We start from the raw sequence: 27,718 nt of genomic DNA, 5'->3' as shown, positions 1-27,718 counted from the left end.
TTCTCTAGGCAAAAAGGATTGAACCATTATAGAAAGAGCTTAGGTTTTACCATCAGACAAACTCAGGTTCAGATCCCAGATCTGACATAGCCAGTCTGAAGCCTCTGCTAAGATCCTCTGGAACCCACAGATTCCTGGCACTGCTGGACTGAGGCTAAGCTCCTCTGAAGAGATGCTTTCTGAGGGGAAAGGTCACCTGGAGTTCATGTCAATAAAAAGTTTAAGGGGAATAGAGGGAAATCAAAGGATTTCCAATACCACAACCCAATCTCAGACAGACAACTCCACTCAAGCCTCCTGGATCTAGGAAGCAAGGTACCGCCCTGGGAATGAGCTTACAGGTCCAATGCTAAAGCTTGGTGGGCAACTGCTGCCTCCTGAAACTCCTGGAGCTCCTGCTCTTGCCTCTTCAGTTACAGGTCTGAGCCCAAGAAATCACACATCTAGATTCACTGAGACCTGCGTCAGTTCCTCCTCACAAGCCATGACACTGAAAAGAGACAAGGCTGACCTTGTAATAAAGGAATTTTAGCTCCAACAGGTTTATTTGTTTCTGGTTGAACTAATTCTCAAAGTATGCATTGCTATAGATGAGTCAGGCTTTTCTCAAAGGCCCTATGGATGTGTGTGGTATAATATAGAATTATTTTGCATTGTATCTCATGTTGTCCATTTTATGTATGTTGAATGCAATATTCTTCTGATTGGGTCTTTACAGACATTTACTTTAACGATAGCAAACACTATACCACCAACGAGTACAAATATTTATTCCTTTGCATCTTAAAGCATCCCTAGGAAGTAAGTATAAGTTTGCAAATGAGGAGCTGGAACTCTGAGGAGAAAATGTTCACACTGCTGAGTTTCCTTAACCCCAAACCAACTCACCCACACTGTACAGGTCAGAAAGCAAAAGTGTGCTCACCCACAAGCTCTGGTCTTCAGAACATTTGACTGAGAACTGGTTTTCCACATCATCTTACCACAGAGACAATAAAGATTCAGGGAAGAATATTTTAAGCTTTGGGGTCAAGAAGAAATTCAAAGCTTCAGTATTTTCATTACCTTATTCTAAAATTGATATCTACACAATAGCCTTCAAGTTGAAATGATTACTGTCCTTAAAAAGCACTTAAATGTCCACTAAAAAGAAATTTAAATAGACTCAGTGCTACTTAAAAGTTATATGTCACTCTCCGTGTAATAAAACATCAACTGAGAGATAACTGACCACACTGGCCTGGGACCTGGCTAACACACACAGAAAGCAGTGCATCCACTTAGAAAGCATTACAGCATATAATAAGAGATGGTGAGACATCAAAGGCAAAAGAAAACAGGTATTTCTGTCTAAATCAGTGAAGTTCTGCCACTAAGCACAATAAATGTCAGAGATGGTAACCTTAGCAGGAGCAGGAGCCTAAAAGATACACAAGAGGCCATCAATTGAAAAGGAACCATCCAGTTGGTCCAAAGGAAAGAGAATTTGAGATTTCTCATGTGAAACTGAAGCTAACAGAAAAAGTCAGTAAGTCAGGCTAGCTGAACTCGTTCATATTGGAGCCATGGCCTCACTTTGCAAGACTCTGTAATAACTGAGATCAAATCCCAGCATAGAAACCATATAAAGCTGAGAGTGTGGCTCTGAAAGTAAGACTGCAGTCAATGCCATGGCATGTTCAGGGAAGACTACATTAATAACTTCATCAGTGAGATTCCACAAGAGAGAGAGAGAGACAGACAGACAGCCAGAGAGACAGAGACAGAGACAGAGAGACAGAGAGAGCTCCTGCGTTGCCTGATTATCCAACTTACTTGCTTAATCACCTTGGCTCATGACTGTCAGGGGAAATCTCTTGATTCATTTGCCCATTAGAACAGCTTTGTTAGAAGCACACGGGCCACAAGGTCTCAAGCTAGGATATCTATACCTACCATAGTTTTGCTACTCAATGACTGCATGATTATGAGGTGGCCATTTTCCTCTTCAACTCTTAACTTACTTTCACGTAAAACAAAGATAATATCTATTTCCAAAGAAATTGTGAGCATTTAATAATAAAATGACAAACGCTTAATGAGAACTCTCTTATTGTATGTTTCTTCAAGTATATCTGTTCATTCAAAGTTCTGAGGAACTATGACACAAGTACTGTTTCCACCTCTGTTCTATGAAAGGGCCCAAGAAATATGCATGGTGCATAGCAACTCCTGTCAGTACACACTGGTGATACTCATCCACTCCATTATTCAGTACTGCAATCCATGGCAGTACATAGGTCCTGAAAAGAAGAATAAAAAAGGCTGAAGACTGTTCATCTACAATAAACTCAAAAAAAAAAAAGAAAATAATAATACTAGTGGAAGAAAAGTATCCATGAAAACAGTGGCTTTTTCTGTTCCTAGAGATCTCCTATCCTCCTCCTCTTGAGAGCCAGTTGTCCTTAAGATTCTAGAAGAAATTAACTAGCACACTTCAAAGACAGCCTACTCTCTTGGTGACAGAAACCATACTCAAAAAGCCTGGCAGTGGCCACAGCTGCCTGCCTAGCCAAGCACATGCAGTGAACTGATGGCTGTATCCAACACCCTTCCTATTCATGCGGTCCAAGCTCCTCCACAGACACAAGTTTCCCTTCCTGAGGTATTCCCTAACCACTGAGCTAGAAAGCAAGAGCACATCACCCAGGATCACATCATAGAAATGCATTCTGTCAGAAACTGAAGAAGTAAAGAGTTGTACATATATGCTCATAAGCCCACTAGCATGAGAATCATATATTAGATTCATAGCATTTGTTGCTTCTGAAAGCACTGTGGTCATGGTGGCTTAAGACTGGTATGCAGAACAGAAAAACCCAACAGAAGTTTTATATGAAGAAATGGTACAGTCCCAGAAAGTAATAAACAGGACATCAAAGCCAAAACCATCTTAGAAATCATTAGTCTGACAATGAAAGAATTTATGCCTAGAGAGAAATGATAGAGCCAACATCACCCAAAGTTTGTTTGCTGAGCTGAAATTCCCAAACTGTTTTTGTTATTAAATCAATCCACATAGGAAATATCCCATGAGTTGGAGGGTGGGAGACAAGTAGGAAATGCTGGTTTGACGGTGGTTGCCACTTTTCTCATCTTTTCTAACTTCAACTTTGACTAAATCAAAGGAGGCTGAGTATGGAAGCAACAAAGAGCTGCAGACATTCACACTAGTAACCCTCACTCATTCCCCTCCTAAAGCATGGGAAATGGACTTAACTCTAAAATTCCTACGCCTTTCTTGTCCGGTTACATTAAAGGAAAAAGAAAAGAAAAGAAAAAAAGCAGAGGCTGACTTTGCCATAAGAAATAAAAGGTGTCTGATTGCCTCCTTTCTCTTATGGGGTCCCATAAAGTGTCATTCTTTCTTCTTGAATTCCAACACATGAAGCAGCAACCGACCTTCCTGTTGCTGTCTGAGTTTCTCTGCAGAGATGGTGTCCCAGAAAGGAAGCTCTGGATCGCATAACTTCCCCTTGCTCTCTATATTCTCCCCTATCATTCTCAACTACTTTTTCATCCCAGTGGCCTCCTAACTGGATGTACCATTCTAGGAAAATATGATATAAAAACAAAAACAGGCTTATATATTTATTTAAAAGTAAGAAAATGATTCCTTATTTAAATTTAAATACTGAATGACATACTGTTCTCTGTATCAATTATTAATGCCTCATATCTAATATAAGACATTCTGAATAAAAATAGAGATTAATTTTAGATATTAATATCTAGTGTTTTTTAATTAAATTAATATTGAATAAGTACCCAATTAGTTTAAAAATTCTTTCCAAAGATATAAGTTAGCAAATAATGTTAATACTGCAAGCCTTAATGATAAACCTGTGACCAGCCTGGCAGATGTGTCACTGTAAGCTGGGGCTCTTTAATAGTACATTTTTGGATGGATGATGATCCAAGCAGATCTGGCCAAAAATAGCAAATACTCTTCCTAATTCACAAGAAGACAGTTGTAGATTCAAATTTCTATCCCATGACATTGACAGTGTACCCTTCCTTAGTGTACTTTGAGATGCTAAATAATAAAGGTTAAAAAATAAAGACTTTACAATCTGTAAGATATTTTAAAACTAAGTGCATAGATATAAATTTAAATTGTAATTCTTTCCAACAATGTCTTTAAAAATATGAAAATTCAATCCAATATTTTACAAATTTTACCAACACATTAAAGACTTAGAAGCATTTCCTGAGTTTCTTCATAAAATAACAGGCTGCATGTTTGTTCTTGTTGCTCCCATCAAGAAAGCTACAAAAAAAAACCAAGATAAACAATAGGGCAACAATATACAATCCCTTCCTGGAATGAAAATCTTAGCTATTTAATACACCACTTTGGAGGAGCCATTTACCCAGAATGCAATGTGCATGACAACCTCTGGGGTTGTGCATCTGTTCTGTCACCAACAAGATTGAAAGACTCATAGAAACCACGGCTGAAAATGTGCACAAAGACATATCACGCCTTGTTTTTCAGATTAATATATCTACGTGTTTCTTGTTTCTTAGCATGCCTAAAGTGATATTTCTGAAATATAACACTGAAACACAGCAGAAGATACAATCTTGGCCATGAGTTTGTTTGGTTTGTTTTTGTTTGGTTGGTTGGTTTTTAATAAAAGTAATTTCCAGGGGTAACTGAGGAAGTGTGTGACTGTTGGTGAATTGGTTGTCCTGGCTGAGGTAGAAGGACAAAAGATGAGACTGCAGACAGCACCCCAGGCCTTGCTAACTACTGCCTCCAGATGCTGAGGTGTCTTATGTGACATCTGCCCCTCAAGACAAGCCTGTCAAACAGTGAAGATTTTCATTTTTTTTCTGTTTTGAAATTCTTTTATTAATGAGACTCAATGACTCAAAAGGAGACTACAGTTTTTGGAAATACTCCTAATGTAGAGTTATTTGGGTAATGTCAGACCTCTGCAACACAAAACTTATACAATAAAAACAAAGACCACAAGAAAGACACAGTAAATCAGCCTGGAATTCTTATTCTTAGGCTAAAGGATACAATGCAGTAGCCTGAATGTAGGGCTTTCTTTCAGGTTCACACCTTACAGCTGCAGCTGACCATAATGACACAGTACCAAAAGCTTTTATAGAAACCCTGTTTTGCAATATTCAGTTTGCACTAGAATATCTCTAGCAAATAACACATCCACTGCACACAACTACTTTATTAGCAGCAGCAGAACAAATTTGCTTACGTGGAGTCTTAGTAATTAAAAAAACAAGCATGCACTTAACAGGGAAGACTTTCTAAGGCTATAAAAGTAATGGGAAGCGCTAGGGAAAATGGCTTGCACCATCCACAGGTTCCCTGCTTATCTCAGGAAGAAGTTTCCAGAATTAAGGAAAAGAAACAAAAGCAAACGACCTAACATACTAAATGCATTGAGCTTCCCTGAAATAACACTTGGTACATAAGCCAAGAGGAGGGGGATAGATTATTGATAGATAGAGATTCTGACAGGTAATTAAATAGCTAGACTAAATGATAGACAAATTGATAAGGTACACAGATATACAGACAGATACACAGATAAGTAACTAGAAACATACCTATAAAAAATGTCTCTTTAAGGTAAAGGTCATATTTTATCAAACAAGTAAAAATAATTGCCATTTACACATTGATTTGAAAAAAATTGTAAACATCACATCACATTGGGTGGTTTGGTCACCAAAATTCATGACTATTACCTTTAAAAATTCTCATCTGAGCCGGGCGGTGGTGGTGCATGCCTTTAATTCCAGCACTTGGGAGGCAGAGGCAGGTGGATTTCTGAGTTCAAGGCCAGCCTGGTCTACAAAGTGAGATCCAGGACAGCCAGGGCTAAACAGAGAAACCCTATCTCAAAAAAAAAAAAAAATCTCATCTGTTTTCAATTTTAAAATTGGCAACAGAATATTCTAACCTGTTTAGTGATATTCAAAGTCTTGATGGATTTGGGGGTCTTTTTATTAAATTATTAAAATACTATAACTTCACTCCCACTGCTAAAAATAATCAATTGGAAGATGGTGATTTGGGGGTCAAATTTAAAAAAAAATGTTTTTGCATTCTTTGTGTTTAGTATTAAAAAAATTAATATCACAATTTAGAAAGTGTAATTGGTGTTGTAATTTTTCTCCTGCATGCATGTGCTTTCCTTCTCCAGGATCACTGTTTAAGTGTGACAGCATTAAAAGCACGAAGCAGAGTAAAAGAAGCCTAGAACCAGCTGTTGAATCACTTCATCATGGTGTGCAGCCAAGACTTTTACAAATAAACATGTCCTGGGTTAGAGTATGGGAAACCATAATTAATCTTAAATTTTTTGTTCCATCTATAGCTTTCCTTTAAATATCTGTTTGGAGATATAGCATACAATACCTCAACAGGACATGTCTAAAGTTTTAAATAACTATGTACAATGTAGTAGGAACATGCTTAATGTATGATTCTCCCAGTTCTCCTGAACCTTATCCCTGTCAGATTCACTACCTGTGCTTAGATTCCTCCGCTACTTTGGGCCTCTGTTTCCATATCTCTTTGAACATACTAAATTCTGTGTCTTTCACCTAAAATTGCTGGAAGTCTTTCCTCTGCTCACCACAATCAGGAAGTATGGGTACCAATAGCTATGGTACTACCATACTCTTCTGCTGAAATTACATCTTATTAGTAATAAAGGATATTTTAAAGATGCATCAGCTATAGATTTAACTGAATAGAGGACACATTTGGGAAATTTTCTGATGACCATTTAATTCAATGCCCTTCTTACTACATTTAATAAAATTTTACTTCTTTTTTAAATTACCTTAATATAAACTTGATAAGTAAGCAAAACTAACATATATACTATTTTAGCTTCTTAAACTGTAAAATACGTTGACACAAATGTCCTAATATATTGGTATTTCAATTACAGGGTCTAGCTTATACACACATTCAAAAGCAAAAAGAATAATAATATAAACAAGTAAAAATGGTACTAAAAATATAAAGAAACCATTAACACATTGTAAGAAAGCATAAACTTTTCTTCACTTTCTGATAATATTGATGATCTTTCCATACAGCTATGACAAAGACATTATACACAAATTTCACAGCTTGCACATAGTTAATTATGGACAGTGCTTTAGAAAAATGTGTCATAGTTAGAACAACCATTTTTGTTTCACCCTTGTCAAACCACACAGAAGAATTTGAGTGCCCAAGTTCACTTATCTTACCCTATTTAAGCTGATTATATACATGCTCGTGCGTGAGCACGCACACACACACACACACACACACACACACTGAAGAAAATAAGCCTACTACAAGGTACCACACAATTTAAAATATGAAACTATTCAGTATAATGAACATCCCATAAACTGCATAAACCAATGCAAATGTACAGCTCAAAGCACTCCCTTGAACTATTGTCTATAAAACTTAAAAGGTTCTAAGCTCAGAAAGGTGGATAATCTCTGTTAGTAATACCTTAAAATATTGTAGTTGAGTCCTTGCTAAATACATACAAGGCTCTGGTATCATTAAAAATATTAGACGTTTACTATAATGTTCTACAAGTTTAGGGATAAAATTATTTAAATTATTTCTAAATGTCAATACATCTAATTTCAACAAAAAATTTAATAGTGAGAAAGAACTAGAGCCAGGTATGGTAGTACACACCTCTAATCCCAGCGCTCGGGAGCAGAGAGGTCCATCTCTGTAAGTTCCAGGACAACCAGGACTATGTAGAGAGGTCCTGTCTCAAAAGAATGAATGAACGAATGAATGAATGAATAAATAAATAAATAAATGAGATGCTTATAAGAGGAAGGAATATATCTAAGAAATTTCTAAATAGTCAAATTTTCCTCCAGCATTTATTTGGGCTTTCTGACTCAAGAGTGGTATGTATATATTCATTCCTGGGATTCAGTTAGCTAATACACTGCTCTAAATAACTTAGACGTGATTCATCCTCCATCTTATTTTAATTTATTTTCTTTTTGTTTGAGCTGTTGCTCCTTTAAAGGGAGCACTTTAAAGCTAGTTTTATGTGCCTCAGGATGCCTTAAAACTGTTTTCTACAAGTCCCACCCTTGACTCACCTCCAGAACATTCTTTATAATGTAGAGATGGTATCACTTTTTCATGATGTTGTTAAAAACAATACAAGTGTCCAGAAGTCAAAGGGGGTATCAAAGACAAAGCAGGCAATGACCACTGAAATCTGGGCCCACTACTTCAGCAATCTGTGTGACCCCCAGTCCTTTCTCAGATAGTCATTATGTCACAGCCACCTGAGTGGCAAGATCTCAGTGAGCTTGTTTAATTTGGAGAAATGAGTTGTTAAACACTAAAGAAACTCCAGATCAAACCCAGAAGCCCTCAGCTCTGAGGAAAGGCCTTTGAGAATCTAGAAAACATGAGTTTCCAGAATATAAAACTAACAAGAATAAATGCAGCAGCCCTGTTTGAACATTCTCGGGGATGGGAAGGGGTTGTTACTGTCCCTGCTCCTGCCATGCTCTCTGTCCATTATCATCTTTTTTTTTAATTTCATAATTTTTTAAACTTTTATTAGATATTTTCTTCATTTACATTTCCAATGCTATCCCAAAAGTCCCCTATACCCTCCCCCCACCCTGCTCCCCTACCCACACACTCCCACTTCTTGGCCCTGGCGTTCCCCTGTACTGGGGCATATAAAGTTTGCAAGTCCACGGGGCCTCTCTTCCCAATGATGGCCAACTAGGCTATCTTCTGCTACATATGCAGCTAGAGACACAGTTCTGGGGGGTACTGGTTAGTTCATATTGTTGTTCCTCCTATTGTCCATTATCATCTTATAGGAATTCCTATTTCTATACTCTGAGGAAGAATTTACTTTCATGCTCCCCTTCAATTTAAAGTTATGAAGAGTCTTGGGAGATAGCTCAGTTGATAAAGTTATTGCCATACAGCAAGCATGAAAATCTGAGTTCAATTTCTAGAACCCACATACATAAAAAGTTTGGCATGGTGGTATGTACTTGCAATCACTAAACCCAACTAGGAAGACAGAGGCAGGCAGATCACTGGAGCTCTCTGGCCAGCCATCCCAGCCAACTGAGCAAGCTCCAGGCTAGTGAGAGACACTCTCTCAAAACATAAGGTTGATAGCACTGAGAAAGACACTAAGGTTAACTTCTGGCCAACACACACTAAGACACACACACACACACCTGAATACAAGTTCAGGCATACATCCATAAACACAACAAAATTATGAACTATGCTAACTTGATGCCTATTAAAATTAAAACTATTAATATATAACACCAGAAACAAATAGGAGAAATTCAAATTAATACTCAGATCAGAAACTTTTCAGATAGCATTTTCTCTGCTACTATGCTTGTCAAATTAATGAAAGGAGCACATAACAGTATAACATACAAGATTATACTAATTCATAATCTTGAATCAGTAGCTTATCTGACAGTGTTTTGTGTGTGTGTGTGTGTGTGTGTGTGTGTTGTTGGAAATTGTACTGAAGACCTTATACATACCATACAAGCACTTTACCTCTGGGTTATATCCCAGGGCTCAAGTGCATTTATTAATAAACCACTTCTCTTAATTTTTATACCTTATTTAAAAACTTTGAAGGGAAACAAATCTGAAAGATTTCTTTGTACCTTTAAATATACCCATGATGTTTCTGACCACAAAATCGAGCTCAGAAAAAGAGGTGCAGTGATTAAGCTACTGGTCTAGGACCATACCACATTTATGGCAGATACAGCCTTTTTAGAAGTCACAAAACACAATGAGACATTTTATTACCAGACTCACCAGATAATAAAGAATCAAATGTTGCCCCGGTTTTCCTTGAGGTACTACCTGACTTCCTTTTCTTTTCTTTTTTTCTTTCTTTCTTTTCTTTTTTTTTTTTTTTTTTTTTTTTTTTTTTTTTTTGGTTTTTCGAGACAGGGTTTCTTTGTGTAGCCTTGGCTGTCCTGGAACTCACTCTGTAGACCAGGCTGGCCTCGAACTCAGAAATCTGCCTGTCTCTGCCCCCAAGTACTGGGATAAAAAGTGTGCACCACCACTGCCTGGCTCCAACCATCCTTTCTATCACAGACCAAAGGCCACCTTGTACTAGAAGCTTTCCTCAGCATAAGAACTTCTACTCACATGTATGTGTGTGTGTGTGTGTGTGTATATATATATATATATATATATATATATATATATATATATATATATCTCCACTGTAGTAATGACTATACTGCTCAGAATTACCCATATTCATATCTCCTCAAGGATTATGCATTTTCAGCTTTGAAATTGTGTAATCAAGTAATTCCCAACCTTTCCACCATTGAGGACAGTTTTATATATTCCTCTCCGTGAGCCCCTTATTTTGAAACTTGTCAACTATAGTATGTACTTGCCAAGCCATTTTCTACTTTTCATTCATCAAGGGCATACAAAACAAATGTGCAGTGCTCCTAAGTCAGCAGGGCACTGGTCATTTCCATTAGTCATGGAAAACACAGCGATGGTAGCTCTGGAAGTGAACACAAAGATAGAGCAAATGAACACTGACATTCTAGTGAGAAGATAGAAAGACAAGACCAAACAACCAGTCCTACCTGCAGCATCTTTATTCCAACCTTTGCTTGGAATAAACAATATCCTGGAGCAAAGTCCCAAGAGACATGCATTCATATTCAGGAGGCACAGAGGCAGGATGACTGGTAAGTCTATCTGTCCTGCATGTTCTTTATTGAAAAGGACAATGAATATGAATGCAGTTTTAAAACTGGTAAAATCTTTAAATATTAAAGAATAAAAGACACTTCTCATGTCAAGGGTCTAGTACTGATCACATAACCACTGTCCATCTGTCCTGACATAGTTGTCTACAGCATCTTGACACTGATCTTCTCAGAAATTCTATGCAATAAATTCTATCACTATACCATCCTTTAAATTAGTAAATTGATACTTGAAGAGACTGTGTAACTTTTCCAAGGACATACAATTAAGTTTGGGGTAAGATGTAAAAGGGAAGATTCAAGAAAACTAAAGGTATGATTCTGCTCTTTGCAGGTCTATCATTCAAATGAAGAAAAATATTTGTTTCCATTTTTCCTTCAAATAGAAGATAAAGACTAAAATGTATCTATTGGACAAAAGAACTCTCTGGTGTTGTGAAACATTTTGTTTCACAAATGTGAAACATTTATGTATATAACCACATTCAGATATAAAATCTCTTGTTGCAGGCATACAAAGGGGAAAGATTTAATTGATCCAAATGAAATAAGGATCATCAATTTTGAATGGAAGATGACAGATGAAATGACTTTTCACAATCACTTCGAGATTTTAAGATTGGAGTTTCATCAAAATTTAGAGGTCATGAATCCAGACACTACATTTACTCACTTGGGACTCTCCCAAGTCCTCTATAATTCAGGTGAGTTCTGTTTAGGAAAGAAAAGACTATACATGGATGCTTCTATTTTACAGAAGAGGAGAAAAGAAGCAAGTTTGCAACTAGCCAAATGCTACATTCCTTAGTAAACAGGTAGTAAAGCTGGAACTGGAAGCCTAAGTTTTCTCTAACAAATAGCAATGCCCTGAGCAGATGTCCTCTGGGTGCTGAGAAATAAGTACCCAACCACACTTGCCAGTGACATGTCTGCACAGTAGAGAATGAAGCCTTCACACCCATGTGTCACAATAACTCCCTTCTTAAACCTATGCTCTTTGATTTTTTTTTAAAAAGTGTTGTATTTTCTTACACTCACTAAGCATTTTTTAGACTTGGAAAATGAAGTGTTTTCAATTTTCTTTGTTCAATTTTAAAGAACTACTCTCTTCAAAGAAGCAGCGACTGTGTTTAGAAGGTGAAATCAAAAACAGCACTGTAGTCCCTTTCTGCATTTGGAAGAATATATTAAAGACAGACAATTCAACATCTCTCTTTACTATGACTAGAAACAACGAGCCAACAAAGGTGACAGGAAGATCATGTAAGGGGTTATCTTGTGGTGACATCTGAGATAGCATGAGAAGTCTGTATACCATACATAATATGCATATCATACAATGCACTGATCTTATTCTCATTCTGCCGATTTACATGGAACATCACTGAGAAGCAGCAAATCAATATACTTGAGCAATTTAATCCAAAATAACTAAAACATGGAAAATTCTTACAGGATTCATAATATCATATAAGGCCTCAATACTTAGTAATCTTCATTCCCGAGAAAGCATTAAAAAGGTTTCACTGACCCTGAAAGCTTCCTAATGAAATATACCAAGTGGAGTCCTTGTTATGAGCACCACAGCAGGCTGTTCATAGAGAGAAGACACAGAAATAGAAAGTCCAGAAAATTACAGACCACATTCAAGCTGATTCCCAAAGATGCAAAATGTACTAAATAGACAAAGCATTGGAGTACCAATTGTTAGATCCTATTTCACTGTTCTATTTTACAGCAAGTTTCACTGTATCACTGCTCTGTACCCCAACAGGTTAAGACACTGATTCAATTTATTGCAAATAAAATCAAACATCTCCCTTTAAATGCAAAAAACAAAAATCAAAAAACAAATAACTCTAGATAAAATGCAAGATTTCTACAGTTTCAAAGTATTGCTTCTCACTTGGAGTATGAAAAAGAATGTCACCACATATTTTCACGCTATACAGAAGATTTCTAAATTCTTCTCTAAATATTTTGAAAAGAAATTTTCCCAACATTATATACTATGCAAGCTACTGAGGAGTCCTAAATATATTAGCATTGTAAAGCACAAATAACTAGGCAGTTAACTTTTAATGTGCTTTATTAGTTTATAGTGGATTGCACCATCTACAATTAACCTCAGAAAATAACTCACATCCTTCCTAAAGATGAAAGTTTTTTGAGTGAATGGTAAAATGGGTGATATATTAGGGGTCTTAGAGGAGCAAGAAGAGAATCTGAATATAAACAAGCCATCATTCTGGTAAAAGGAAATACAAACAACTAGAATAAAAATAGTTGATGCACAAAAGCCATAATGAGGGGGTAGCTCAAAAAATAACTTCGACTTTGAATGGTTTGGATGAAATACAAATTATCCACAGAAAAGTGTGGACTGGCATAAATGTTTGTACAAAATCATAAGTGTATTTCAAGAAGTATGCAGAGGCACCAGCCTGCATGATGCACAGGGCCCGGCGATGCTCTAAGTGCCAGTGCAGAGCCCAAACCACTGCATCTTAATTACCATGCAGCCTCAGATATATTGCCTTTGATATGGAAATGTTCTTGTTCTCTCATCTTCACATATGGTCTCATGCACAGAAATCTTTATCTGATTCATAAAAAATAAACTAGAATCCAATCTCAACACCTGACCTCAGTGCTTAGAAGTTCTTACTAAGCGTGGTGTCACTATAAAAAGAATGGCTAATATTGGTGCAAAGTTGGATATTTTGAGCAATGATATGAAGGATTTGCAGTTAAGAATTGAATCAATACTGCCTCTCTGAGATTTTAGGGTTTCCTGTTCCCTTTTTTAAGACTACCACAGATTTGAAGAAAAACATCAGCACCCCACTTTAGAGGTGAGAGCCCGGAGGAGAATTAAATTATATTCCATTTCTCAGCCTCTATCCATGCTCTTCAGGTGATATTATTGTCCAAACTATGACAATCAGATACTATATACTTGAAAATCTCCATTAAAACCAAAATGCAAATTTTGAACTATTTCCAGTTTGACTAAATGTCTAAACAAAATAATTAGCTGAAAAACTTTACCTTCTCCTACAGACCAAGGAAAATGAAAACATCATTCCTAAGAATGAATAATGAATATGTAATGAGAGGATGGTGAGAATCTCTGATACCTCTCACCAAAACAATTAATGTTCAGATAACAATTGAAAGCTTAACTGACAAGGCCATACTGTCCATTTAAAACGTGCTGTGTCTAGTAAAAACTGTTTTCATATATTCTAAAACACTGGCTTTTTTAACTAGACTATCTTCACATTTGGGACGTAATCACAAGGAATGTGAAATCCGCTGAGGACATGAAAATGCTGCTGCCGTTATCCTGCACCCTAATTCTCCCTGTTGAAAAAAAAGAAAAGAAAAAAAAAAACAGAAAGAATCCCTAAGCAAATTGCATTCCAAACCCAGATCTGGTCCATTTCTTCTAAAAAAGCACTGAGTACTTATTTTGTTCATTTTAGCAGGTTTCTATAATAATACCTGCCATCATTAAACCTCATACATCCTCATAACTTGATCAATGTGAAATGGCCTAGGTTAATTTTTAAAGATGTGTGTGTGTGTGTGTACAGTAACATGACACATCTAACCTCATGATGTCAGATATCACTGGACATCTGCAAATCATCTTCCAGGGTGTTATCTGTGTTTTATCATTTCTAGTACCTGTCTGTGCCTGATATGTACTGATATGGTGCTCTTAGACACATTTCTAGGGAATGTTCTACTTTACTTCAAAAACAGCAATTGACATACATATATGCATCCTCAAACTATGTTTAAGCAAATAGTTCTATTAAACCCAAAGTACAACTTCATAAAATGCTGTTTTTAAGTAGTATATATATATATATGTATATATATATATGCATACATATATATTTATATGATATAAATATAGATATGTGAGTAATATCACTAGTGGATTAAAATAACCAATATGAAAAGATAGAAAATACTAAAAGTCTTAAAGCCAATGTATTACCTTATTCTCAAGAAATACCAATCCTTCCAGGACCTACTGTATTAATTGAAAGAGAATTATATAAAATATTTCAGATTTATAATGGTTAAGATAAATAGGTACAGGAATTTGATCATTGACTTAAAGCCCAATATTTCCTAAAACAAGACAAATAAAAAATTTATATAAAACCTCAATAATGCCACCAAAATTTATCACTATGTTTAAAGTTATATATTTTGAAGCTTTATAAAAGGAAGATTTACTGGTTATATTGGCACGTTGTAAATCTTTGCTTTTCCCTTATAAAGAAAAATATCTGTTGTTTTCTGCTGCTATTGAAAAGATGCTTCATAGACAACATCCTCACAGCATATCACTCCATTTAAGACTGATGCTGAATGCATTAGAGTCAGCTTAAGACACAGGCACATGATAACTGCTTGATAAGTAGTCTCTTAACATTTGTTTTTACAATATATTGTTGAGTATTGTAGTTATGCAATATAGTACAGAATGTATCAGACCTCATAATTCTAAAACAGCTCAAATATTTGCACTTTAATTAAAAAACATATACTCCAAAAGAGCATTCCTTTTCTTCACCATAAAAGCAACAACGAACCAGATAAAAAATAAACAATAACAAAAAAAAAAAAAAAAAACTTCTCTTCCTGCCATAGTAAGAAATGTGGAAGGGCAGAGGAGAAAGAGGTGTCAGTACTCATGAAGTGACTAAGGGTGTCAGCTTGCCTGAGAAAATACCTGGTCTCTTTCTGGTATACAGGTCCTGATCACTTGATGTCTTTGGCCATAAACTAGATCCAATGACTTCTAGTGCACACTGGCTTTCAAAATGTGAACCATTTCGTGGAGTGTTTCCTTTTCTTAAGAACAGGAGCAATATAACATTTCTTATAAGGTCTCTCAAATATTTAGAAGAAATCTACATGTCATTTTGCCTCTCCACATGCTCATATATGTGTATACAACAAAGACCCTCTGGAAAATGCATCGATAAAAATTCCCAGGCTGAGATAACAGAAACTTCAGCTATAACCTTGGTCATGCTATAAAAAAAATACTGCATTGGCTCTCCATTGAAGCAAGTGAAACTTAATAAGCCATGCCCCAACTTCTCCTCACAGAACTCCTGCTGCTGAGAAAGCTAACTGTCCCACTAAACCTGTGGAAGGTTTCGGGGAAGTGTTTGCTCATTTGTTTTGAAATTACAGAGAATCTTTCCAGTACTATATCTGAGAGACCTAGAAGCAAGGGAAGAAGGCAAATTGATGTCGGTGCCTAATTCTGAGTGCTGAATTCCACAGCGAGTGCCCAGGGTGGCAGAGGGATGACAGAGGAAAGGTCATGTTTGAAGCTGCACAAGTCTGGTCTGCACAGGGCCAGAAGCCTTAAAGCTGGCCTCAGGCTAGGATGTCCTGGGAAGCTCAACAGGAAACTAGCATCCATCTGAGCAGACAGGGAGACAAAGCTCTGCTCTAAGAACCCCAAGCTGAACAGGAATGAGAAGGGAAACAACAGATCTGCCCAGCTCCCGGGTCCACTAGCAGCCCCAAGCAACTAGGCCTGAAGCGGGAGCAGAAACTACAATCAGGCACTGGCACTAAATTATTGTGATAGACCTCTGAGAGCGGGGGAAGCAGGAAGACAAGTGAGCAGATCTAAAGTCTCTTCCCAAGCCAAGTCATACAGTGCCAAGACTGGCTGATCCCAATAGATGAGTGCACACAGAAGTGTTCGAGCAGATTCCCCAGGGCAGCATGTGGGTAGGATGTGGTCTGTTTTTCCTTTCCCCATCCAGTCTGCAACCTGCCACTGATGTTGGGTACCTTCTCCTAACCAGCACTTGCCCCTTAGCTGAAAACTACGAAAAACTGGAGAAGGAGAAAAGGCAAAAATCAAAAGCCAGGTTTCATGGTCAGTCTTCCTAGCCAGGGCCTCTCCAGGCTCTCCTGGCCGGTTAGGCTTCCCTTGGGAATCCTGTAATCCAGAGCTGAACTGAGCTACTCAAGTCAGCCAAGCCCGTGCCTATGGGCCTTGGGGATGAGGTGCTGAGTGCGCAGGCTAATTATACATGTGGCATTTGGGCAGCCAACTGTCCAGTTGACACCTTACCTTATGAGGAAGCGTCCTCCCCACCAACTGTTCAAAACAAAATGCCATCTCGGGATCAGCTTCGCCTGCTCTGAGCCGGTTCAGGGTTCCCTCTCCTACCGCCTCTCGCCTCTCGAACCTAGCACAAGAATGTGGCCTAGGGAGGCCAGTCGCAGGCAAGCAGGCCCGCCAGGGTTGGGGGGACAGGCGGGGCGGGCCTTGCCAGGTGTCTGTCCTGTCCCCCCCTCACTGTGGACCAGCTAGGGAACGTAACCACTTGACCTTTTTATTCACCGAACCCACCTTCTAGAAATAGACTGGGCGGGGCTGTGTCTGTTCTCGGACCAGGGGGAAAACCCGGACATGTGACTACAAAGGACAGAAGAGAGGAGACCCTGGTGGGCGGGGGGAAGGGGCATTCTCTCCACTGGGTTGCTGGCTGGGCGGTTCCGCCAGGGCCAAAAGCCAAGCCACTGGAGTTCACCCTGGAGCCCAGCGTCCAGGACCAAGAAGTCACCAGAACTCCCTCTCAGACATTGAAACTGGAGGTCCGGAGCCCAGTCTATTGTGCTGCTGGGACAGTTTCGGGCTATCTTGAGACTGAAACTTCAAGTGCGGCCCTTACAGGAGGCAACACACAGAAGCAGCCTAGAACAGCCCATCTTGCTAACTAGCAGCCCTGCCAGCCCAGTAAATGACTTATTTTAGACCACAAACAGGAGCGGCTGTCGATAACTGGTCATTCACACAAACAAACATTTTCAAACTTGGTCAGAGTCAGACAAGCTTAAATAAAACTCATAATACGCCGGAAACGACCACCTTTTATCTGTCCGAACACACCAATTCTTTTTATCTTAAAGCTGCGCGGACCCGGAGCCAGTCTGTCCTCCGCAGAGCCCGGCCGTTCCTTTGCAGCAGTTCAGCCCAGCAGCCTTTGCACAAGCCCGGGTCCTTCTTCCTACTGCCCTTTAAGGGAGAAAGCCGAAAGCAGCTCCCCCGGGGCAGGCGAGCCTCGCCAACACCGCCTCCCGCCCAGGGCTCAGCCGGTGCTCCGAACATCGGCCCGCAGCGGGCAGCCAGTAGCGGGCCGGGCAGAGAGCCTAGAGGGACGAAGGTTGCGGGTCAGGCTCTGAGCCGAGGGTGCCGGCTGAAGCGCAGAGGACCTGGAAGCCGAACCCGCGCGAGCCTTACGGGGCCGCCCCTCGCCCACGCCGTCAGCGGGCCAGCCTGCGCAGCAAGCGTGCTGAGCAAAAAGGACCACCGTTGGGTTGCAAACTGCCTTGGAGTTCGGTTTGTGTACTGCTGAGAGGACCATAAAAAGTAAAGTGCAATAGTGGAGGGAGCAAGGGGAACTGGAACTCGAGCGTCCCGGGAAAGTCGTGGGCAGCCCGGGTGGTGGAGGGCGAGGAGGGAGCGCGCGGCTTCTAGCCACCCGGGTTTTCTTTAGTCCTCCGGGTAAATTTCACCCCCGGCGCGGAGAGCTACGGAGATCCTGGAGTCCCGCCCGCCCTAGGCCAGCGTCAACCTCACAACTAGCCAACGATCCCAATCCGAAATGGGGGAGGTTCAGAAGCACTGCGGGTCCTCCGGGCCCCTGAGCCACAGCCTGGCTAAACACTGACTCCTCTTAAAACTGCGGCGGTGCAGTCACACGGCGAATCAACCCGACACTTTTCAAGAAAACAAAATATTCATTCTCTAACAAAACTAACTTCGCATTGAATTTCTATTGGGGGAGAGGGGTTAACTCGGCTCTAAAGGAAGCCCGTTTTGTCCAGGTTATATTTTGTCTACTTATGGATCAGCCGTTGGGTGAGGGTTTAATTTATGGCTTATGCATTCTTTTAAGGTCGATTTACATGACCTCCGGCTACAACTAAGATTGCCGAAGAGGGCACTCCAGTCGTCAGTCGGCCAAACCCACAATTACAACAGCCCTCCCCCATCTTCTGTGGCTCAGACTCCCCTGGCAAGCTAACTGTTCTCTCTCTCTCTCTCTCTCTCTCTCTCTCTCTCTCTCTCTCTCTCTCTCTCTCTCTCTCTCTCTCTCTCTCTCTCTCTCTCTCCTCCCTCCCTCCCTCCCTTCCCCTCTCTCCCCTCTCTCCCCTTCTCTCCCTCCTTTACTCCTCCACCTTTCTCTTGTTTCTTCTTTTTTATGACTTTACTTTTTGATATTATGGATAACATAAAATATCACTTTGAAAGTTTCGCTAAAACTTTCTCAAAACCCAAGCAAGCATGCCGCGATGAAAGATCCAGTGTTCACAAAGCCCTCAAGATGTTGCCCTCTTGTGGGTACAAAGGGCATTGCCATCCAAGAGCTCCATCTGAACCCTAAGCTGGAGAATAGAAAGAGCGAGGGAAAGGGAGAGAGAGGGTAGGAAGAGAAAAGAGAGAGGGGGAGGGAGAGGGAAACAGAGAGAGAGAGAGAGAGAGAGAGAGAGAGAGAGAGAGAGAGAGAGAGAGAGAGAAACACTAGCACAACAGTAGGCACACCAACTTCTTCCATCCCACACTTGTGCGAACTTCCATGAAATACCTACCTCGAACTTTACGGAGACTTAACAATTCACTCTCTAAGCCACCTGACTTCTTTTTCATCTCATTCCCACTTCTATAGATTATCTACTTGGGGAGGCGAAGGTGGAGGAATTAGGTGGGCCAAGAGGGCAGACAGATTTCCGGACGAATACTTGCGATGGCGATAACACTTCTGCTGTCAAAGGTGGCTTTGGCTGTCTCTCCCTGCCCTTTTGCCTCGGTGTCCTACGCACAGTTATCTGCGGCTACAACATGTGTTTTCTCGGAGTGATTTGGGGAAGGGGTGGGGGCAAGAAAACCAGAAACCCGCCACGCAGATCTGTCACCGCCTCCGGAGTAAGGCACAACTCTCCGAGAGAGGCAGGCATCCTGAGGAACAGCGTGTCCACAGCAAGCGAGCGGCGCCGGGCCCCTTTCTCTACCTCGGCTCGCCCGCTTGCCTGCCCGCCGGCGAGCACCCTCCTCCCAGTCCCCTCCCGGCCAGCCGCGGCTCTGCCAAGGGCTGCGCTCGACTGCCTCGCGTCCCTCCGCTGTCCCACCCCAGCCGCCGTCCCCGCACAGAGAAACTAACCCCAGAGGTGCCGGGAAGGGCAGGAGTGGGAGGCGCTGAGGCCAGTGCCCAGCCTAACGCGGGGCTCCTGTCCCCTGCCCCCTACGGCGCCCCAACAGGTAGCTACGACTGCTGCTCTCTCACTCAGCCTCCCTCGCTCTCTTAATTCGCTCGCTCCGTCCCGGTTACCTGGGCGGGCTCCAGGATGGTACCTCTCGGGAGGGTTCCTTGTGCGCTGCGCCGCGGGAGTAAAAGACATTAAAGAAAAAGGGAAAGATACAAATTTTAAAAATTAAAGAAAGGGGAGTCGGTGCTAAGTCAATTAGCTGAGCCTGGGGAGCAAGGGAGCAGGTCCCCAGCGCTGCGGCCCCGGCCCGCCGCCCGTTAACTCAAGTCTGCGGGGGGTGTCCTGTCCCGGGCCCTGGGGGGAGCGCTGAGCGCACAAGTTTGCTGCCGGGGTGCCAGGAGGTGCACGCGGAGCCGGGTGACAGGGGGCTTCCCCCCTTGAAACAAGTGAAGGCGATGGTTAGTGCTGTCAATCTTGGCAATCAGTGTGAGCGGCCATGTCGTAAGTATTCAAAGCATTTCCCGTCGTGCAACATCAGAAAGTGAGTGGCCAGGGCATTGATCTGAGCGAGGGAGAGGAGGCAGGGCTCCCCTCCCAGACAACACAGGCAAGATGAGACAAGAGGCGAAGGAGGCAGCAAGCCAGGCGGGGCGGCTGGGAGGGAGGGGGAAGGGCTGGGGAAGAAGGGAGGGGAGAGCAGGAGGCAGAGGCAAGAGCAAGCCTCTGAGAGAGGAGGGCAGAGAGATCGGCAAGAGCAGAGACTGGAATTAGAGAACGCGCCCGGGACGCAGAGAGTGAAGCAACGGCTACAGGGGCATGAAGAGGAGGGCGACTCCGGGCAAGAGGGGCCAAGGAACAAGAACTAGGTGAGGGAGAAGCAGGCTGAAAAGAAAGGACTGAGGGAGCATTGCTAGGGACTGGGATTGCTGGAGAAGGAACCAAGAAAAGGTAAAGTGAAGCGGGAGAGAGGTAGGAAGCTCTGAGAAAAAGAGGAGCAAAGGCGAAGCCAGGACGTCAATTGGGAGGAAAGTAGGGATGGCCCTTTGAACTTCCAAAAAGTTAAGCGACTGGAGGTGGCACAGTCTGAAGGTTAAAAAATATGGATACTGAACTAGAAGGTCATAGTGAGTGAGGGAAACACCTGAAGGAGAAGGATGTGGGCCAGGGAGGAGAAAAGTGGCTTTGGGGGCGAGTAGTGCAGATGAGAAAGAGTAGTCAACGGAATAGAGAAAAAAGGATGCAGGAAACCGATCATAAAACCATCAATGTGCAGAACCTCAGTGAATGGGGAAGAAAAACTTAAACAATATAGGAGAAACTGAAAGAAAAAGAAATTGGCATAACAAATCCCTAACTTTGTGGGTAGCCTTGTCCTGAAGGCCATATGACTGACAGAGTTCACAGGATAAAATTTCTATTAAAAGATACGTGCAAACACCACAGACAGCTTCATACCTGTACAACAATAAATAAAATGGCTGAACGTCTGTCTATTCTATGGAACTGAGTGGGTGACACATGTGCATTAACTCAGCCTTGCAAAGACTAGACACTAGAAAGGAACAATCCCAGAGGGCTGAACTCAAGCCTGGAGATATTGAAACGTTTCAAGTCGACCAGACTAGTACATAAAATTGCATATTCAAATATAAACAATTATTGAATAAAAAGCACTGTCTCTCCCACAATAAAAGCCCTAGCCCGGCTCAAGATCCCCCTTTGAGCCATGTGTAGAGTGGACTAATGGTGTGGCGGATGCAGAATGCATAAATGAGGAGAGGCCTGAAACCTTTTCTCAAGGGATAGACAACTGGAGGACCAGAACCGGAGGGAACATTGATGGTGTCGGCAGTGGTAGTTGAGAAAAGAGAAAGAGATCCGTGAGAAAACTATCTGTGGCCTCATCAGGTTGCTGGCAAGAGGCAGTGTACAAGGGGTCGACCTCCCTCAAGCAAGGCCCAGAAAGGAAAAAAGAAAAAAAAAACCAAAAGCACAAAACTGAGGTCAGTGGAGACCTACATCAGGAACAAAGCTAGGAGCAAGATCCTAGTTGATCAACATAAGCTGCAGAGACTTTAAAGGCTTCTACTTTGTAGAAACTGACAAAAGAGAGCTCCTTTGAGGTGCCTTCTAAGGAGAGACACTGAAGTAAACAGAAGGATCTGGAATGATGACCAACAAGAGGAAGACCTCCCATAGATAGAAGCAAGAATAAAAGAGAAAAAACCTTATCTTTGTTAAGCAGGCAATGGAAGGAACAGGCTCCTAATGTATACTCCATGTTAATTAGCTTCCATATGGACTCCAGACAAGAGAGAGGTGGGATGGAGGATGAGCCTGGGAGAAGGCAGAGACTGGTTGTTTCTGCTTTCTGGAAAACAGCTGGAGGGTTCAGAGTTTAGAGGCTGTGTGTTAAAATGGCTTGATGAAGGCTGGTTGGAAGGAGAGGAGTCCTTGACAAGAAATTTTGAGATTTCCATTGCTCACAACTGCCTCCAGATAGCGGAACAAGAGACCCATGAGGGGTACCTAGTAGGCCAGATTTCTATTTAGCAGAGTTCCTTAGACCTAACATTCAGAAGGAAAGTCCAAATCTGCACTTCCATCTGAGAAAGCTTCCCCCATTTGTGTCTGAGCAAGGCTCCACCTGGCCCAGCTCTGAATTCCTGAGCCTTGAACTCTTCAGCTGCCTCAGCTGCCTTCCTTAGAATTCAAACTCGGGTGCCAGAAACCCTGTCCAAATCCTACAGGTCAAACCAAATGACTGCCCCAAAAGCCTGCAACGAGAAGTGCCAAGATAGGTGTCAAAGACCAATTCGCAGGGAAGAGCCATTCAAACAGATGAGCCATTGCATAAGCAAACATGGGCGCCACTGGGCTCCTCCTAATTGCTGAGGCAGGTTTGGCTTTCCCAATACCAGCACATTGGTCTTTTAAAATCACAGAGTATTCTGGGATCTGGGAAGCAGACCCAGCCGACCAGAAAACAGGCCTCTGGGCTGGCGGGAGGCAAGAAGGAAAAGAAAACGTTAACAAGATTTCTGTGGTCCAAGGCCCTAGTACCTTCTGAAAAGGAACTCAAGAGACCTCTTTAGATTTCAAGTCATAAACTAGTACCAAAGTAGATGGCTGAGGGGCAAACAACCCAGAGCAGGTGACAATATTTCGTCCCAAAGGAAGGAAACTAAAGTTTGGGGTCTGGGCGTCACAATCCAGACTGCACTGGGTGACATGTGGCCCGGGGGAAGTAGGGGTGTGTGCTTGCTAAGGGTTTCCTCCAAAGCCTTGAGCACCAGCTGTACTACGCAAGTGGGTGAGGCAGAGAGCCAGGCATCCATCCGCTGGTCTGGTGGGCTTCCCACCTGATCCGCACCGCCTGCGGGTTCCAAGAAGTCTGTGAAGGGCACCCGACACCGCATCCCAATCCTGGAACACACAAGCTCACTTCTAGGGTCTGGAGCCAGCTCGACTTGAACCCAGCCTTTGAAATGCCAGGACTGAGAAGGGAAGAAGAGGCCAGCGGGTGGGGCTGACTTACCTGCCTGCTGCGGTTGCTGCCTGGGCGCCCGCTGTGTTTGTGTCCCTTTGCACCTCGACCAACCAAAGGCAACTCGGCTTTGTTAAGTTTGGCCTCGCACCTCCAGAGAAGAGGCACGAACTGGCAGAGACAAGGCGCGTTCCTGGAGAGAGGTTCCCCCTGAACTTGGGAAGGGCAATGCAATTAATCCTGCTTCAGAAGTTAATATTTAAAACACCCACGCAAAAGAAAGAGAGAAAGAAAGAAAGGAAGGAAGGAAGGAAGGAAGGAAGGAAGGAAGGAAGGAAGAAAGAAAGGAAGAAAGAAAGAAAGAAAGAAAGAAAGAAAGAAAGAAAGAAAGAAAGAAAGAAAGAAAGAAAGAAAAGAAAAGAACAGCCGTTAAAACCTCAAAACCTCAAATTCTTCCTTTGAAAGGCTCTTTTACACTAACGGGCAGATCATTCAGACCTACATGACTTCATCTTAAGGTGGCCAACTTCTCGCAGGAAGGGCTTCATGGCTACTGTGTAAACAGGACAAATATGTCACTCACTCCAAAACACCAAGGAGAACTTTTAACAAAACGAAGAGTATGTGAACGAGTGTAAAAGGTAAAAGGGAAGAAGTTGAAAAACTTTAATTACAGCGTGGAGAAAAGTTTTCGCCATTGGTCTCCTTAACCCTGGATGACAAACACCCAAGCGCTCTCGCAGCCCGCGGCACTTTGTTTAAGTTTGGGAGAAGCAGATAATATCAACTCCCAAATAACAGTGCCCTTGGGACAGTCAGTGCCTCAAAGAGGTTGGAACTCGGGTTTCAGCAACAAAAGCAAACTGTGAATAATATTCTTCGTCCTTTAAGATAGCATTTCGCAGAAGGACAAGGCACTGCGCCTGTACTTTAAACGGATGGAGAATAACATTAAATTTCATTTGAATCTGAGAGTCATCCAGTTGAGAAAAGCATAGCCATGGTGACAAGAGCAACAGAGCACTGTCACAAAGGTAGGGAAAGTGGTGAAAATGCATGAACTTCTGTTTTCAAAGAACAATAAAGATAAATAAAAAGTAAGTTTTCTAGACATGCCTTTCCTAGCTTAGGAAAGTTAATTTCCCAATGTGCTTTTGCTGTCAAAGGTGCAAAGCCAAAGCGAGGGAGTGCGTGGCTGGAATCTGCATGCTGATAAGAGAAGGGTGATGTACTTACAGTGACAGAGGGCAGGCTGCGGGAGAAAAGCTGTTTGTGTTAGCCTGCGAGTTACCCAGGGCTGCAGTGAGAGCCGAAGGGAGGAGGCGTGGGAGTGCCCGTCTGCGTACACCTTCACCGCGTCTCATTACATCTGCCAGCCTCTCTCTCCCTCTCTCTTTCATTTCCACATTCCCTTTGTTCCTGAAAAAAAAAATCTACACGTCACATCAGAGTCCCCAGATGCAGTCTACACCAAAGAAAAAAATGAATAATTCAATCAAACTGTGCATAGTCTCTAAGGCAATAAATCTATCGCACTTAAAGAAACGAAGGGTAATTACTACCATAGAATTAGAATAAGGCCAAAGACCAGAGATGTCGCTGAGTCTCTGGATAAACTCCACAGTCAAATAAAGTTTCATTTATTTGATCCTTTTTACATCTTGAACGGGAAGTCAGACAAAAAAATTAAACTTATTTTAGAGCTATTCGCATCTTTTGAAACACTGTCTAGAGAGTGGGGGAGGGTATTAGAGGGTCTACCTTGTTCAAAAGCTCCCAAAGACATCAGCTGAGCGCCCCGCACAGACACCAACCAAGACAATGCGTTCCGGTGGAGCCTGTCCAGAGCCCATTTCTCCCACTCCACCCTCCTCCACTCCCCTCTCAACTGCACAGCGCCCTCCGCTTGCCCACAACTGTGACTCTACAGGAGGGCAGCTGTAATCTGAGAGCCTTACCTGCGGCAGTGCGAAGACCCAAAAGAAACTGTCTTTCGCTGCCACCAACACCCCGTGCCATTCCTACGTACCCCTCCAAAGTCCTGTAACCATCTAGTTCTTCCATCTGCCTACAAGAAACTGTATACCGGATTCCCCCCCACGACTGAATGGAAGCTCTATACGGAACTGACTTCTGGATATGCCTTGGGTTGAGTTAAAGCGATGTCTGGAAAGGAAAAGAAGGGGAGGAAAAAAGGAGGGGGCAGCTCAAGCCCTATCCAAGTTAGTCAGAAGGCGGTGTTAGGCGGGAAGCGCCTACGGGAGAAACAGCTGGGCTGCACACAGGCCGTGCAGATCGCAGTTCTAGGAACCGTGTCCTTCGTCCCAGAGGTAAGACTGTATGACTGCCGCATGCTTATTCTTTCACTGTCCGTGTCTCTCTTGTCCGCCCACAACTACCCCTACTCCTAGGGTCGGCCTGCGCGCTCCCTAGAGGACTCCAGCGCAGCAAAGAGTTGTATTTACCGGAGTCACTCATAAATCGTGGGTGTCACTGAACAGAGATCTGCAAACCTGCTGTTTGCCACAACGATCAAACCCTCTGTCCTGCCAGTTGCTCACTGACCCAGGGTACTCAGGCGGCACAGTGGGCGGAAGCCCGGACCAGCCAGATCGCAGGGGGCGGAAGGGGGGATGGGGGCAGGCTTAGGTGATGCCAGGAAAGCTCCAGCATCCCAAACGGGGCTAGAGTTTCCATCCTAGAAGCGCTTCTGCCGGCTTCGACCGATACACAAGCGCAGGCTACGCGCACGTGCGTACATACACACACACACACACAGAGTCACTCAGTCATTCAGTCACGCACGAACGCACGGCTGACATTCCGGTCCAACGATCCATCTACAAGGGCCCTTTTAACAGTCAATTCAGCTCTCGGAGGAGCCGCTGGGAAACTGGGATTCGTGGAAGAGCCCATGGGTGCCAACTGCCAGTGCAGCCTTTGTTTACGTGCCTCGGTCGCCACCTTGAGGTGGAGCTCAAGAGTGCGCTGGGCTCAGAGCCACTAAGACCCATCATGCAGACGGAGCTGGCAGCCAGGACGACCTCCGGGACAGTTTTTGTTTTGGTTTGGTTTTTGGTTTTTTTTTGTTTTTTGTTTTTTAAAGCCCACGAAGGTCCCCCACCCCCACCCCCGGAGAAGAGGAGTCCCGGAAGCCGTACTGCTGGGAAACCCAGATCAGAAGATGGCAGAGCGACACCTGCAAAGTAGCTAATGCCAGTACTCAGTGCATTCTCTCACTAGACTACAAACCTGGGGTTACAGAACAGATCCGAGACCCGGACTGCGGTGAGAACTTTCAGCACTAACTACCCAGGCAGAGGACTGGTAGCTACCTTGAGAAAGACACAGCCTCGGCTCCTACAGGACGGAGGTCATGGCTCAGGGTGGCCTCGGCCTCCCTTGGGTTCCTTTGCTTGCTCTTCTATGGGAGACAAAGGTACTTAGAGATGCAAGCAGTCATAAGCAGAGGTCTTAAGATGAGAACTGAAAACAAGAGAGGAACGTTGAGACAGCATAGCTATGTGCTGCAAAAGCTGAGTCTCAAGTGTCCCACTTCCCAAAAACTCAGGCCTTCTGGGTACCATAAGAATAGGTTTGGTAAAACAGTAGTGTGCTATTAATTGTATCACCTGCTTCCATCTTCTTAAGCTCATTTTCACTCACTGCTCTGCAGATATATTTGCAGTTTGTATATCAGGCTTTTAAGAGCCCTCTTGCTGAATCTTGCAACAACCTACTGCAGTTGTTCTTTGTTATTCCTGGACAACTGCCTTCAAGACTTGGAGGCATCTTACAAAGCCATCCCAAAGGTTCTCCTCAGAGAACTGCCCTGAGAACACTTCTGAGATTTTTCACTGCTGCTTGAGTACATAAATGTTATTTAAATATGATGTTTTACAAACGGAGAATTGTTTAAGAAAAAGGACACTTGGGAACTATTTTGAGTTATATGAAAGCTTAAACCAGGACTGGCTGACACCAGCTGTGGCCTCCAGTATTTGGCCAGCAATAAATAAATGAAAGAAAATTTGTAAATAGGTCCACAGCAATATGATGCTAATGGCCAAGAGGAAATGTTTTCTCTAAAAGGAGAAGCAACAAGCCTCGAAGCCAGACCTCTCTCCTGATTTATGCCACAGCCCA

At 42.5% G+C, this 27,718-nt stretch overlaps 1 protein-coding gene across 4 annotated transcripts in view; it reads right to left on the bottom strand.

Moving 5' to 3' along the window:
- Sox6 (SRY-box transcription factor 6) overlaps nt 1-27,718 on the bottom strand; it is a 592,637-nt gene that overhangs the window by 526,013 nt on the left and 38,906 nt on the right. The window contains exon 2 of one of the 4 annotated variants that reach the window (XM_085841377.1): nt 24,809-24,991. The gene's annotated coding sequence lies outside the window, so the exon portion shown is untranslated. Of the gene's footprint in view, nt 1-16,945; nt 17,190-19,470; nt 19,896-20,207; nt 20,272-24,808; nt 24,992-27,718 lie in introns of those variants that run through there. The other 3 variants (XM_085841381.1, XM_085841379.1, XM_085841380.1) reach the window with 3 other exon arrangements.

This window comes from Mus caroli, unplaced genomic scaffold (assembly GCF_978045245.1).
Source record: "Mus caroli unplaced genomic scaffold, Mus_caroli_1 scaffold_8, whole genome shotgun sequence".
In the NCBI taxonomy this organism is placed as follows: domain Eukaryota; kingdom Metazoa; phylum Chordata; class Mammalia; order Rodentia; family Muridae; genus Mus; species Mus caroli.
Note: the sequence above shows the minus strand (reverse complement) of the source record. Positions and strands in the feature narration are given on the sequence as shown.